The sequence below is a fragment of the Amblyraja radiata genome, chromosome 15 (assembly GCF_010909765.2).
Source record: "Amblyraja radiata isolate CabotCenter1 chromosome 15, sAmbRad1.1.pri, whole genome shotgun sequence".
In the NCBI taxonomy this organism is placed as follows: Eukaryota; Metazoa; Chordata; class Chondrichthyes; order Rajiformes; family Rajidae; genus Amblyraja; species Amblyraja radiata.
The window spans coordinates 5,219,070-5,233,104 of record NC_045970.1 but is presented as its reverse complement, the minus strand read 5'-3'; the positions used below and the strand labels follow the sequence as shown (position 1 = coordinate 5,233,104).

The 14,035-nt window shown below is 43.3% G+C and overlaps 1 protein-coding gene across 2 annotated transcripts in view; it reads right to left on the bottom strand.

Moving 5' to 3' along the window:
- pcgf5 (polycomb group ring finger 5) overlaps window positions 1–14,035 on the bottom strand; it is a 227,368-nt gene that overhangs the window by 116,767 nt on the left and 96,566 nt on the right. The gene's annotated exons all lie outside the window — the stretch shown is intronic.

Here is a 14,035-nt window from a genome sequence, read left to right as displayed (position 1 = left end):
ACGGAATGCAATCAAATATTTTTTAATTCCCAATGTTATTATTTGTTTTAATCCATAAAGATGCATTAATTAAATTGTGAACACGTGAAACATTAAAACCGCAGTGTTCGATTGTCACTGCTACCGTTGACACGTTATTACAGAATTTATTTTAACGGCAAATCAATGCTCTTAATATGGAGTATCAGTACTGTAGTTATTTAATGAGCAACATTCACAACCATATGTTGGATTTATCCAGGTTTAACTTCTACAGTCAGTCATATACATCACAAATTTGGTCAGGAGATATTTCCATTGAAATTTTAACGTTAATTCTGAAGTGGGAATGATGGAAAAAGCGTTTATCAACAATTTTTTTTAATTTGTTGCTTACAAACTGGGTATCTTTATTGCTGTTCACAACACATACATCTAATCTGAATGTCCGGTAATGTGGCGTCTTGACACCTTTAAATATATTACCAAAAGAACATTTGCTGCATTTATGTCCTTTGACCATCTCTTGTTAGTTAGTGTAATGTTTAACCTGTCAGATGGGTATAGTCAGTTTTGACAGCTATTATCATAAAATGCCGTTAGAAAATTTGTTGCAACCTGTATATTTTGTTGTGGATAAATTATGTGGGAAGCGAGAGTGTTTCTGTACCAATAGCAATAACGACTCATGCTATGGCCATGTCATGATAATTTTCGGTCCTTCACAGAATACATGCTTGCATTAATCTGTAGTGTGCATGGTTAAGCATGTATGTTATCATGGTCTAGGATTTATTGACACAAGTTGATTATACGCAGAATAATCCAACCACATTTTTGTTTGGAAGTGGAAAGAAATAATAAAAATTGCATTAATTGCAATGTGTAAAAAGAGTTGAGATACTGTATTATAATTTTGCTGCATGTTATTGTGGTATATATCATGTCTTGATTGGTGAATATGTTTAGTTTGTGACTTTATTTGAAGCAGCAATAATATGTGAATGCTTCATTGAGCATAATTCCGACATTGGTAACTACACACTTCGTCCGAGCACATTATCGCACGCGTCATGCAAGCCATCTTAAATTACCACCTAAACTGTCATTTGGCAACCGAAAAAGCTGCCAAGGTTGCCCGGCTGGCAACAGGGAAAAAAGTTAAGCGAGAGCCCTGTATAACATGCAAACTCCACACAGACAGCGCCCAAGGTCGGGATCGAACTCGGGTCCATGGCGTGGTGAGGCACCAGCTCTACTGGTGTGCCACCATGCCGCCAAATTTAACATGGTAAATTGCCCAAAGAGCAAATTAATGTACAAAGGGAAAGAATAAATAGGGAGGTGGCAAAAAAAGCAAGATAGGGGAATAGGCTCCACAAGAAATTAATTTTAGTAAGAACTAGACAAAGTGAGACCCGTTGGGTCTCTGTCACACAGGAGGCCTGGTCCCCCAATGCAACCTGTTACCCCAACGCAGAATTTGACCATTCACCCATAACCCCCACGGAAGGCCTGGTCCCCCAACGCAACCCGTTCCTCATGCAATATTCCACCACTCACCCGTTCCCCCAATTTCAGAGCACCATAATGTTTGGGACACATGGCTTCACAGGCGTTTGTCAGGTGTGTATAATTGCTTTCTTAATGCAGGTATAAGAGAGCTCTCAGCACCTAGTCTTTCCTCCAGTCTTTCCATCACCGTTGGAAATTTTTATTGCTGTTTATCAACACGAGGACCAAAGTTGTGCCAATGAAAGTCAAAGAAGCCATTATGTGACTGAGAAACAAGAATAAAAATGTTAGAGACATCAACCAAACCTTAGGTTTACCAGAATTAACCGTTTGGAACATCATTAAGAAGAAAGAGAGCACTGGTGAGCTTACTAATCGCAAAGGGACTGGCAGGCCAAGGAAGACCTCCACAGCTGATGACTGAAGAATTCTCTCTATAATAAAGAAAAATCCCCAAACACCTGTCCGACATACCAGAAACACTCTTCAGGAATCAAGTGTGGCTTTGTCAATGACCACTGTCCACAGAAGACTTCATGAACAGAAATACAGAGGCAAAACTGCAAGATGCAAACCACTGGTTAGCCGCAAAAATAGGATGCCCAGGTTACAGTTTGACAAGAAGTACTTAAAAGAGCAACTACAGTTCTGGAAAAAAGGTCTTGTGGACAGATGAGACGAAGAATAACTTATATCTGAGTGATGGCAAGAGCAAAGTATGGAGGAGAGAAGGAACTGCCCAAGATCCAAAGCATACCACCTCATCTCGGAAACATGGTGGTGGGGGTGTTATGGCCTGGGCATGTATGGCTGCTGAAGGTACTGGCTCACTTATCTTCATTGATGATACAACTGCTGATGTTAGTAGCATATCCTATCTGCTCAAGTTGAAACAAATGTACAGACAAATCCTATCTGCTCAAGTTCAAACAAATGCCTCAAAACTCACTGGCCAACGGTTCGTTTTGCAGCAAGCCAATGATCCCAAACATACTGCTAAAGCAACAAAGGCGTTTTTCAAAGCTAGAAAATGCTAAAGATGGCTGCAAAACAAGTTTGGCAGTGCATCACCAGAGAGGACACCCAGCAATTGGTGATGTCCATGAATCGCAGACTTAAAGCAGTCATTGCATGCAAAGGATATGCAACAAAATACTAAACATGACTGCTTTCATTTACGTGACATTGCTGTGTCCCAAACATTGCCCTGAAATGTATGACTATGTATAAACACTGCTGTAATTTCTACATGGTGAAACCAAAATGTATAAAACTGGCCTTTAATAAAATCTGACAATGTGCACTTTAACCACATGTGATTTTTTTTCTATTACAAATCTCAAATTGTGGAGTACAGAGGCAAATAAATAAAATATTAATTCCCGGGATGGCAGGACTGTCATATGCTGAGAGAATGGAGCAGCTGGGCTTGTACACTCTGGAGTTTAGAAGGATGAGAGGTGATCTCATTGAAATATATAAGATTGTTAAGGGTTTGGACATTCTAGAGGCAGGAAACATGTTCCCGATGTTGGGAGAGACCAGAATCAGGGGCCACAGTTTAAGAATAAGGAGTAAGCCATTTAGAACGGAGACAAGGAAACACTTTTTCTCACAGAGAGTGGTGAGTCTGTGGAATTCTCTGCCTCAGAGGGCGGTGGAGGCAGGTTCTCTGGATGCTTTCAAAAGAGAGCTAGATAGGGCTCTTAAAAATAGCGGAGTCAGGGGATATGGGGAAAAGGCAGGAACGGGGTACTGATTGGGGATGATCAGCCATGATCACATTGAATGGCGGTGCTGGCTTGAAGGGCCGAATGGCCTACCCCTGCACCTATTGTCTATTGTCATAAGATGGCTCTTTGTCCCAAACATTATGTAGGGCACTGTATGTAAAATCATGAGGGGGATAGATTGGGTGAATGCACAGAATCTTCTACCCAGAGTGACTCAAATTTCACTGTACCGTAACTGGTACATGTGACAATACACTGGCCTCGAGACCTTGAAACCTTGAGAGTAAGGGAATCAAGAACGCGAGGACATTGGTTTAAGTAGAGGAACATTTGTAAAATAGTAACCAAAATATAGTATTATTTAAGATAATGGTTGAAAAATAAATAAGGACGATTTGGAGAAATTCAATTGAGGGACAGAGAAAAGGTAAAATAACATCAATAATATTGTCAATAAATGATATCAACAATGAAATATTTTTTAAATGCTTGGGGAAATATATTCAACTAAAAAGCAACAAGATATAAAACATTAATGATAATAGTAAATTAATAAACACAAAAGGGTAATCATTGACGGAAAGATTTGGACATTAAGTACATTGAGAGAGCTTGACGAGTTAGTATTAAACAAGAGATTCGGAAAGAAAGTTTAAAAACAATTAGATAAAGCAAAATAAATAAAACATAACAATGTAATAAAACTAAATCTTAAAATATTTTACGAACTCCGAAAAGGTAGAATGGCAATCGGCCCTTAAAAATGACCGAAAAATGTCATAGATGGTAATTAAATGTTAATTTAAGTATCTTCTTTTAATATTTATCAGAGAGATGGATCAGATGTAACGTTGGAAGATCCAATGATTTCAGATTAGGAATTATGTTAGCACATATTGAAGTCAAAAGGGAAACAAGAACTCACCCAGTGATAGCTACTACAGTACACGTTTTAGAAGGATCCAAAGAGATAATAGAGACATTATTAGTTGTGCATAATACTTGTTTTGTTTCAGTGGTGCAGGACCAGACGTTGCTGAAAACTGGAGCCTAAAAACTGTTACGTCCAGGTTCAAAAACCACTTCTTCCCTACAGCTATTTGGCTATTAAATAGTATCACCTCCAAATAAGCTCTGAACTGCATAGACTATTATTGCACTAATATTATTTGTTTTTTTTTAATGTGTACGTGTGTGTTGAAAGGCAATAAAGTCCAATCCTCTTTTATTCTCCCGCGTCCGGGTGGTCGAAGCTCCAGTTGGGCGTTTGAAGCTCTGGCGTCGGGGCGTTTGAAGCTCTGGAGTTGGGCGTTTGAAGCTCCCGCGTCGGGGCGTTTGAAGCTCCCGCGTCGGGGCGTTTGAAGCTCCGGAGTTGGGCGTTTGAAGCTCCCGCGTCAGTGCGTTTGAAGCTCCCGCGTCGGGGCGTTTGAAGCTCCGGAGTTGGGCGTTTGAAGCTCCTGCGTCAGTGCGTTTGAAGCTCCCGCGTCGGGGCGTTTGAAGCTCCGGAGTTGGGCGTTTGACGCTCCCGCGTCGGGGCGTTTGAAGCTCCCGCGTCGGGGCGGTCGAAGCTCCTGCGTCAGAGCGTTTGAAGCTCCCGCGTCGGGGCGTTTGAAGCTCCGGAGTTGGGCGTTTGAAGCTCCCGCGTTGGGGCGTTTGAAGCTCCCGCGTCGGGGCGGTCGAAGCTCCTGCGTCAGAGCGTTTGAAGCTCCCGCGTCGGGGCGTTTGAAGCTCCGGAGTTGGGCGTTTGAAGCTCCCGCGTTGGGGCGGTCGAAGCTCCGGAGTTGGGCGTTTGAAGCACCGGAGTTGGGCGTTTGAAGCTCCCGCGTCGGGGCGTTTGAAGCTCCCGCGTCGGGGCGTTTGAAGCTCCCGCGTCGGGGCGGTCGAAGCTCCTGTGTCAGAGCGTTTGAAGCTCCCGCGTCGGGGCGGTCGAAGCTCCGGAGTTGGGCGTTTGAAGCTCCCGCGTCGGGGCGGTCGAAGCTCCGGAGTTGGGCGTTTGAAGCTCCCGCGTCGGGGCGGTCGAAGCTCCGGATGTTGGGCGTTTGAAGCTCCCGCGTCGGGGCGGTCGATGCTCCTGCGTCAGAGCGTTTGAAGCTCCCGCGTCGGGGCGGTCGAAGCTCCCGCGTCGGGGCGGTCGAAGTTCCGGAGTTGGGCGTTTGAAGCTCCCGCGTCAGAACGTTCGAAGCTCCTGTGTTAAAGGTATCGAATGGAAATAGCCCCTTTGGCCCACTGAGCCCAAGTCAACCAGCGATCATCCTTAAACTAATTCTATCACACACACTAAGGACAATTTACATTCCAAAGCCTACACGTCTTTGGAATGTGAGAGGAAACATTGGAGAAACCTGGAGAAATCCCATGATCACAGTGAGAACGTACAATCTCTGTACAGACAGCACCCATACTCAGGATCAAATTCGGGTCTCTAGCATTGCCAAGCAGCACCTCGACCGCTGGGCCACTCTAAAGTGCCATAAACATATCACCCCTTTCCATTTCCATACTGATCAATCTTGAATTTGAATCCCTCCAACCTGGTTTTCAGTCTTGTCATTGTACTGAGAAGTTCCATATTAAATTCACAATCAGTACTGTGAGTGGCACAGTGGCACAGAGGTAGAGTTGCTGCCATACAGAGCCAGAGACTATGGTTCGATCCTGACTACGGCTTCTGTAAATTGTCCCGAGAGAGTAGAATAGAACTAGTGTAGTTCGGCGTGGACTCGGTGGGCTGAAGGGCCTGTTTCCACGTTGTATCTCTAAACTAAACCCTAATTGGGATAAACCATCTCCCAGCCCTTTTCAATCTAATCTACAGCATCCTCCTCCACCTTTCATCCACTGCTTAGATGTAGGGAACAGCTCATGTTTGGCTCCATTTTTATTTATTAAGAGTTGGTCGTTTGTAAAATAAACCTTGCAATCTATCTCTTTCAGATATAAAACAGATATCTGTTCAATATCTCTCTACATCATCTATATCTCTCGTTTCCTTGTCCCCTGATTCCCAGTCTGAAGAAGGGTCTCGACCTGAAATGTCACCTATTCCTTTTCTCCAGACATGCTGGCTGACCCGCTGAGTTACTCCAGCTTTTTGTGTCTATCTTCTGCAAAAATAAAATACCAGAAATCTGAAGTTACTACAAAAGGGTGAATGGGTTGGATCTCTCGTGATTAGAGAATGAAGATGGCCAAACAAAAGTCTTTGAAATTACGTGGGATTCTGATGATAGCAGACACGGGGTGCATTTCTAATAATGGGAACAGCAAAACTACAATTAAATATGGGACAAACACAGGAATCAAATGGTCAGGTCTGTATTTACCCAAGAAATTGAGAGATTGTGAAACTTAAAACTTGAAGAAAATGGTATAAATTCATTGAGAAAAGCTCTCTTGAGTTACAAAGAATAGGTAATGTTGATAGTATTGGATGAAGAAATATGGGAGAGGCCTTAGGGGCCTAAAAATAACTCCACATTATTTTTTAATTGTTTAAGTTTATTTTGAATTTTTATGGTTTAAGGTATTTTACCTTTGAAATCTTTTGGCAGTTTTTAAAACTATCCAGAATGACAAAAATATTCAAAGTAAACTCAATGTCACATCTTAGTTGGCTGCCAACATTGAATTGAATTATCTTGTGAGCAATGTTTATTCTCAGCAACCACATGAGGTAAAATGACCTAGAAGACCACATCACGATGTGGGGCTCGCCGTGACTCGCAGAGCGAGGTTCTTTATGTAAGTACCCACCAGGGAAACGGGGGCGAGGTTACGTGAGAAGATTTTTCATAGGTCGGCAACAAGTGCGGGTGACTCACCACTGACCACAAGTTCTGAACCACAGAAATCATAAAAGACTGGGGAAATCGGGGGAAGAGACAGACTCTCAGTTTCTGGGTGACAATGTTTCTGGGTGACAAAGGTGACATTGGGTGCAAATCCAATCATGCATAATTTGCCTCAGGAAATGATATGGTTATCTATGATCAAACATATTTACATAATCTTCCATAGTCTTGGTTATTGATATAAATAGGCAATTAAGTAATTCCCCTAACATTTCTTTCAACCATTTATTCTTGAAATAAACAATAACAAGATACTCGAGTGCAAACGACTGTGAATGTGACTTTTAGTTGCACACTTTTAAAAGCATTTTAGTTTTTTTAAAGCACTACCGAGTAACGTGGAAAGAATGGGTTAACGTTCATATTTTAATACTGCACAATCATTTCTTACCGTTAGAATTACTTCCTTTCCAATTACAATGTACCCAGGAGTTCTCAGAAATTACATTGCAAACTGAGGCAGAATTCTCCATTGGAAACTCTCAGGATTAATAATATGCATGGAATCTATTGCTTGCAAGGTCTCAGGACTCCTGCTCATTCTAAATTGTCCCAAAAATGGATCCAATTTGAGAATGTAGAGTCAATGATATGGGAAACAGCATGATGTGGGTGGGGGTGGGGAAGGTGTTGGATGGGGGTGATCATATTGCTAAGGGTTAAAATCATAACCAACTCATTTATATGTCATTGTTACACGGACACTATCTCGACCTAAAAATTGGTTGCCATTTCTTTATTTTACGTTCATTTTTATTCAGGATTTGGGTATCACTCAGCATTTAATGCTCATCCATAATAGCCCTCAATGTATTAGTAGAGACCAGCCTTTTTGATTTGCTGCAGTACTGTCGATATAGGCACTTCATACTTGTTGCAGAGGCTCCAAATTCATAAATTTTAACCATACTGAGATTTTGTTTTTTTTTAGTTTAGAGATAAAGCGCAGAAACAGGTCCTTCAATCCACTGTCTGCACCGACCAGCGAAACCCACACAATAAGACTACCCTACACACGAGAAACAGTTTCCAATTATACCAAGCCAATTAACCTACAAACCTGTATGTCATTGGGGTGTGGGAGGAAGCCTGAGCATCCAGAGAAACCCATGCAGGTCACGGGGGGAACGTACAAACTCCGTACAGACAACATCCATGGTCAGGGTCAAACCCGGGTCTGTGGCGCTGTAAGGCAGCAACTCTACCGCTGTAATTTCTTGTGGTCTGGGATGAGCTGTTCCAAAACCAGGCTGTGATGCATCCCGATAAGATGCTTTCTACGGTGCATCTGTAGACGTTGGTGAAGGTTGTTGGAGACATGCCAAACTTCCTCTACTGCCTTCTAAGGAAGTAGAGGTTTTAGTGAACATTGTGCAATCAGGAAACATTCCCACTTCTGTCCTTATGATGGAAGGAAGATCAATGATGCAACAACAGAGGTGGCACTCAGCTGAATGCTTCAGTCCCCATGTTTACCCTCTAACCAGTCGACTTCATAGAATGCTGTGTACTCCAAGGACTTTCCTCTTGTAAACCAAATCTCCTCAACACTGCTGTGTCTGCCCTTTAACTGGAATAGGACCTATAAACCAATAATAATAGAGGAGCACAAAATTGCTGGGGAAACTCAGCGGGTGCAGCAGCATCTATGGAGCGAAGGAAATAGGCGACGTTTCGGGCCGAAACCAGTCTGAAGAAGGGTTTCGGCCCGAAACGTCGCCTATTTCCTTCGCTCCATAGATGCTGCTGCACCCGCTGAGTTTCCCCAGCAATTTTGTGTACCTTCGATATTCCAGCATCTGCAGTTCCCTTTTGAACATAATAGAGGAGCAGTTGCCTCAGTGTGGACATCAGTCCCCGCAGATGATTGTGAGGAGAATATTACAAGAATAACTTGCCTAAGAATGAATTTGTCAAGTCCAAATTTGGTGCATGGGTTGATGCCATTTGATCTGTCTGGATTTATTGACGAGAGTCAACTGTGTGAGGTGTTCCGCAGTAACAGAGACCAAGCAAAACACGGACAGAACCCATTAATAAACTAGAAAGTGTTTTGGAACAATCCAATGGTTTTTGAGGTTATCATTATTAAAAATAATTGTTTATTTTAAACAGCAGATTATTATCTGAATTTAGATTTCACACTACTGTGGTGAATGCAGGTCTCCGGATTGTTAATCCAATTCTCTGGAGTACTAGTTCCAACAACATAAACATGGTGCCGTCACATATCCAATATCTCTTACTGACATTAGATTGTTGAATGTAAAACCATGTGGATCTGTTGGCAGAGGTAGTCACGGACATCTTTACCTTTTAGAAACATAGAAAATATGTGCAGGAGGAGGCCATTTGGCCCTTTGAGCCAGCACCGCCATTCATTGTGATCACGGCTGATCATCCCCAATCAATAACCCGTGCCTGCCTTCTCCCCATATCCCTTGGTTCCACTAGCCCCTAGAGCTCTATCTAACTCTCTCTTAAATCCATTCAGTGATTTGGCTTCCACTGCCCTCTGTGGCAGGGAATTCCACAAATTCACAACTCTCTGGGTGAAAACGTTTTTTCTCACCTCAGTCTTAAATGGCTTCCCCTTTGTTCTAAGTGTGGCTCCTGGTTCTGGACTCGCCCAACATTGGGAACATTTTTTCCTGCATCTAGCTTGTCCAGTCCTTTTATAATTTTATATGTTTCTATAAAATCCCCCCTCGTCCTTCTAAACTCCAATGAATACAAGCCTAGTCTTTTCAACCTTTCCTCATATGACAGTCCCGCCATCCCAAGGATCAATCTCGTGAACCTACACTGCACTGCCTCAATCACAAGGATTCCTCAAATTAGGAAACCAAAACTGGACACAATACTCCAGATGTGGTCTTACCAGAGCCCTATACAACTGCAGAAGAGCCTCTTTACTCCTATACTGAAATCCTCTTGTTATGAAGGCTTTCACAACTTTATTCTGAATTCTCCATCTGATTCAAGAAGACCAACATCATTCCAGTGCCAAACAAAAGTAAGGTAGTGTGTTTTAATGACACCCATCTAGTGGATCTGCAATCCACTATCATGACAAAAAGGATGGGTGACGTTTCAAGTCAGGACCCTTCTTCAGACGCATCACCCATCTTTTTTCTTGTGCCTGACTCCCTGAGTTGCTCTAGCTAGGTATGTTACAAAACTTACCTTCAGCGGCGCTGTAATTCTGCCACTGGCCGTGTGCGCGACTTTGGCGCGTCTGAGGGGGGGGGCGGGGTTAAAACGGGTTTTTTTCCCGACCTGGTCCTGAATTATATTTGTTGGAGTGCAAGATTTTGCTAAAGAATCGTTCCTACGGCCGTTCTGTGTGTGTTAAAAAAAAATTCACCCGACAAGTTAATCGCTGGAATGATTTTAAAAGCAGCTTCTGAAGCCGTCAATGCCGACAACTGGGACGGATTTTATGCAGGACCAGGTAAAAGAATGTAGTTTATTTTTGCGTATAAAAGTGTTGCTTAAGATGTATTTAATTCACATTTTACGTTGCGAAACGGTGATTTTTCCCCCCGAAGAACCGGCAGTGTCTTTGCTGCAGATATGGTGGTATAAATTCACCGCATCTGAACGTTCTAAATGGTCCCGTTCCAGTAAAACCTACTCGCAAGCTGATTTAAACGGCCATTAATTTACAGGTAGTAATTTCCTTCCATTTGACCTGGTGTACACCAACATTAAAGATGCAAATAAAGCAGCCCCCCTCCCCCATATCAGCAACTCTGACCACCTAGCGGTTATGCTCACACCTGCATACAGACCCAGGGTGAAACAGGACAGGCCAACGGTCAAAGAAGTCAGAACATGGCCACAGGGAGCTACCGCAACACTACAAGACTGTTTCGAAACCACACAGTGGGACATTTTCAGAGAGGCAGCAACAGATGACAGTGGCATCAACCTCCAAGAATACACAGAATCCGTCATCGGATACATCAATAAATGCATTGATGATGTAACGGTGGTCAAAACCGTCAGGAGGCGTGCCAATCAGAAACCTTGGCTAACTGGGGAAGTGTGTTCCCTACTGAGAATCCGGAATGCTGCATTCAAATCTGGGGACAACGCAGCATACAAACTGGCAAGGAGTAACCTATCCCGGGGGATCAGGGAAGCGAAGAGGCTGTATGGGCAAAAACTTAATAGCCACTTCGCAAATGACAAAGACACACGTCGCTTGTGGCAGGGATTTCATACCATCACTGACTACAAGCCCCCCCCCCCCGCTGCGGATATGCCAAAACGACCCCTCTCTACCAGATGAACTGAACGAGTTCTACGCACGGTTTGAGGTTAAAAACAGCACCCAGACACGTGCACTACTGCCATCTCCCAGTGACCAGTCGCTTAGGCTGTCCGCAGCCGGAGTTAAAAAGGCCTTTGCCAGCATCAATCCACGCAAAGCTGCAGGGCCGGACAACATTCCTGGATGCGTTTTAAGAGACTGCGCCGAGCAACTGAAAGATGTCTTCACAGACATTTTTAACATCTCACTCAGCCAGGCAGTAGTGCCCAACTGTCTTAAGAGTGCCACCGTCGTCCCTGTCCCGAAGAAACCAAACCCAGCCTGCCATAATGACTTTCGACCAGTGGCTCTAACACCCATAGCAATGAAGTGTTTTGAGCGACTGGTTAAGCAGCATATCAAAAATAGTCTACCTGCCGACCTAGACCCACTGCAGTTCGCCTACAGAGCCAACCGATCCACAGAGGACGCAGTCTCAACAACACTGAACCTCGTACTGTCACACCTTGGTCGGAAAAATACTTATGCCAGGATCCTCTTCATAGACTTCAGCTCTGCGTTTAACACAATCATTCCGCAGCAGCTGGTGGAGAAGTTGGAGCTATTGGGGGTTGATGCTGGCACATGTAACTGGGTCCTGAACTTTCTATCACAACGGCAGCAGACAGTCAGGGTGGGCAGTAGGACATCAAAAACCATAGCCCTGAGCACTGGCTCGCCCCAAGGCTGTGTCCTAAGCCCCCTGCTGTTTAGTCTGCTTACACACGACTGTACTGCTAGACTCAATGACAACTTCATCAACAAGTTCGCTGATGACACAACAGTGGTGGGTCTCATCAGTGACAATGATGAGTCGGCGTACAGGATGGAGGTGGAGCTACTCACAGGATGGTGCAAATCCCACAACCTCATTCTCAACGTGGGAAAAACTAAGGAGATGGTGGTTGACTTCAGGAGGGCGGTAAAACAACACCATACACCTCTGCACATCGATGGAGCTGATGTGGAAAGGGTCAGCAGCGTGAAGTTCCTAGGACTCCACCTGTCAGATGACCTGATGTCCACAACCAACACCACAGCACTGGTCAAGAGAGCCCAGCAGCGACTACACCCTCTCCGAAGACTACGTAAAGCAGGTCTCCCCACTACACATCTACGAACTTTTTATAGGGGAACAATCGAGAGCACATTAACCAACGGCATCACTTCCTGGTTCGGGAGCTGCAAGGCGTACGAACGGCACCAACTTGACAGGATTGTGAAGACCGCCAGCAGGATTATTGGTGCTCCACTCCCTTTCTTGCTGGACATATACAGGAAGAGATGTATCAACAGAGCCATCTCCATCATCAAAGACCCCTACCACCCATCGCATCACATATTCTCCATCCTGCCATCTGGGAAGAGGTACAGGAGCATTAGCTGCAAAACCAGCAGGATGCTCCTCAGCTTCTTCCCGCAGGCTATAAGACTGTTAAACGGACTTTGCCCCCTGCCAAAGTATCGCGCACCAACCACCAACCTGGACAGAGCCACTGTCGTGCCGCTGCCGATCGGAACGCCTGTTGATGTTTAGTTGAGAGTAGTGTTAAACTTGTTCATGATATATGTATTTTTATTTCTATTTATTTTTTACTGCACACTGAATGGACACTGGTTTGAGTAACGTTTTTTTGTTTCCTCTGGGTATGTGAGTACTCAGGAAAATAACAATAAAGATATACAACAATAAACCCATGACAATGAGATTTAAAGATTATGTTATATTCTGAATTATTGTGTGAATGTTATTTGGACACTTAGGCTATTTAAAAATGTTCATCTATTCTTAAGAAATGGATAGATGTTAAGATCTAGTAATTGAATTTTGTAATTAGCTACAATTAGGTAACTAACTAATTATATGCTTTAATTTCAAATCATCTAAGTAAGATTGTTTCATATTTGTTTCAGAATGCTTCAATCTGTAATAACTGAAAATTTCTTTCAGTTCTCTTAAATTTTAAGAAAGTTATCGGCCTTTAAATGTTCTCGATCACAGTTTTTGTGTTAAGTCAATGAAAAAGCAATAGGGAACAAGATGCCAATTTCCGAGTATGAAAATGGCCATAACCTTTTTAATACTGAAGATATGAAAGTGAATTAGGTGTCAAATTAAACTTATTTTTATGCTTTATCTGATGGGATAAATTAAAGACTTGATTTTTAAAATCTCAAAATGTTGTAACATTGCTACTCTAGCACTTTGTGTCTATCTTTGGTATAAATCAGCAGCTGCAGTTCTTTGTTTCTGCATTTTGTCCACCATCATTCTAGAGACTCATGATGGTGCACATAAACTCCAGTCTCCCAGTCAGTCTTCATCCACTGCAGTTTGCTTACCATCACAACAAGTCCACAGCAGATGTCATCTTCCTAACCCTAAACTCGTCTCTAGACCACCTACACAACAAGGACTCCTATGTATTGACTATAGCTCCATCTTCAACACCATAATTCCATTCAAACTCATCCCCAAACTCATGGACCTGGGAATCAGTAACCCAAACTGCTACTGGACCCACAGACCACAATCAGTGATAATAGGTGACCACACCTCCTCCCCAATAATTATCAACACCAGCCGGCACTCTGCAGCGATGCATTCTCTGTCCGATACTATACACCTTATGTACTCA